General features: G+C 35.4%; 1 protein-coding gene across 3 annotated transcripts in view; it reads right to left on the bottom strand.

The window, feature by feature from the left end:
- Positions 1 to 2,500, bottom strand: part of LOC113809504 (uncharacterized) — a 46,835-nt gene that overhangs the window by 32,986 nt on the left and 11,349 nt on the right. For all 3 annotated transcript variants that reach the window (XM_070127790.1, XM_070127791.1, XM_070127792.1), the window contains exon 2: positions 1,739 to 1,847. The gene's annotated coding sequence lies outside the window, so the exon portion shown is untranslated. The remainder of the gene's footprint in view (positions 1 to 1,738; positions 1,848 to 2,500) is intronic.

Here is a 2,500-nt window from a genome sequence, read left to right as displayed (position 1 = left end):
CGGAATTTGATTAAGAATTCGGTCCATTGACTTGCTAGAAAAAGTATGCAATAAGATAACATAAGTCTATCTTAAGTATACTGAGAAGACTGTAAATGTATCATAAATTACAAAACTTCAGGTACTGTACATACAACCTAGAGTCATTCAGCAATAACGACCTTAACTGTCTCGAAAGATACCACCGATCTGTTAAGTCCTATAACTAGGCGACTAGGTTCTTCAGAAGCGCCAAGAAAGCAATTAGGTGAAACTATCTTGACTTTCTTGACCTTTTAGAGCAGATCACCTAGAGGATCTTCTGAGGATAAGTTCGATAAATTCTGAGCTCACCTAGACAAAATTATTCATCTCTGATGAATGTCATTTCATGCTACTCGACCTCGACCTCATGCTAGTATTGAATCCCTGCGTCATTTAAAACTACATTAGCTCAGTTCATATGTGAAACCCGGAATAACGAATATTTATCTCTATATATGTAAAAATATATTTATAGATAAAGAGTAAATTAACACGTAGTTTGAAGATACGAGTAAAGAACAAATGAAAGAGCACATGCACACATACATATGCATGGTTTAGTTATAATTCCGGGTATAGTAGGTTTAACCATACACAAAATGCATGCGACCTTGCCAGGATTCGAACCTGGAATCTTCTGTAGTCAGACGCGTTATCCGTTGCGCCACAAGGCCTGTTACAAACCCAAATACTAAATAGGCCAAGCTGTGTGCGGGAGACGTGTGAAACATCTAGGGAATATCCAAAAAGAGTTAAGTAATTCAAAATGCAACGTTAAATACATAGCACTGGCGGATATAGAGAGGGTAGCCGTACTTCCCCGTTCTCAGGTTTAAATAATTCAACAATACTGATGCTGTATCTATGATGAATAATAATACTACCTAATGGGTATGAGTACCACTAATATTTCATTTAAAGCCTCTTCACATAGAGCCGACAGAAAAAAAATGCTCTAAGGTGAATACTCCCTCAATAGTACCTGAAGGGACATAAAAAATACTGCGACTATATCTTTGGCTAATGACAAGTGAGTGCCCTTTATGAAACTAGGATAATTATTTTATCATTCGTGCTTTCCGCTTTCAGGTTCAACTGTCCCTCAAGCTTTCTATGTCTACGGTACTCCTAAATAGATCTCGTGGTCTTGAGGCATCCCTACACGAGTTATTATTTGTTATTTTTAGGTTCATGGGCGAATGGGGAAACTGCATCGGAAACCAGGAAACCAAGAGGGTTCAGAAAGCTGTGCATCATTATGTCAGTTTGTGATGCGATGCACGAATTTGTCATATTCATTGTGGGTTGTTTTCTGTTAAAATCGGATTTTTCTTATTATAATTATAATTATTGTAGTGTTATACAGTACAAGCCGTTGAAATCCTACCCAAGAATTTCTTATATTTCCTACGTATATAGCAGAATCAAAATTTCGTATACATTTAAAACAACTTGCGTTTATGGATGACCCCGGTTGAGAAAACCCTGGTGAAGTGTAGTGTCTTAGCAGACAAGTGATGGTTCTTGTATATAGTACTTGCTCAAGTTTTAATGTGTTATGGTTGTTTTGACCAACTGAGACTTTGATTTGATAGATCCCATCTTTATTACACATTTTCATCATCCGTGTTATCACAATTTAAAGACGAGTGCAATGACAAAGCCTAATGTACGTGCTCAACACATTACCAGACAAAAAATAATATGAACTTACCGCGATTAAATGCTGAACCGGTTTTACATGTCGTTTTCGCAATTGTTCGTTTGCAAAATCGTTGAACTTAGATCTCACTTATTATAGGGATGGTATGACCCACTGCAACCTGTAAATAAAAATACATATGAATATCTTGGGTAAATCACGAATAAAACAATATAAGAGTATTATAATATAAGAATATTATATAACCTTATAACAATATAAGAATATTATATAACCTTAGAAAACAATACGACCATATTTTGGCACAACATACAGTGGCATCGCGTCATTAAAATATATATTTGATGGAATATCACTCTATGATAAATATAGAAACTTAATATCAGCACATTTTTATGCTGCGTTTGCTGTTGTTTTGATTATGAAAAAGGATTTTCATACAGGCTATGCGTCGCTTTCTCAATTGTAGGCCTATACTTACCTGAGTTACTCGAAATTCCAATCGAAAAAAGGGCTTCATATTTAAATTACTATCTTTCCAGAACCGCCTTTATGAACGTTATAAGAATTCCCAGATAAGAACTTCACAAGAGTGACAAAACCAAAATGGTAAATGACTGGGAAAAATATATGCACTCCACTGTAAGGAGGTTAGCTTAGCACGGATCGAGATTCAAAGATATTTTTTTCTATGTTAAAATGCATGTGCATGTGGATACTTTTTCTGTTCTTCATATAATTCGCTGTAATTGCAAGACCGACACTGCAAAACCGTTTTGTTCTGTTTCGTAATATAATCATTAAGTGAACAAA

Source organism: Penaeus vannamei, chromosome 12 (genome assembly GCF_042767895.1).
Source record: "Penaeus vannamei isolate JL-2024 chromosome 12, ASM4276789v1, whole genome shotgun sequence".
Classification (NCBI taxonomy): Eukaryota; Metazoa; Arthropoda; class Malacostraca; order Decapoda; family Penaeidae; genus Penaeus; species Penaeus vannamei.
This window is presented reverse-complemented; position numbering and strand designations above follow the sequence as displayed.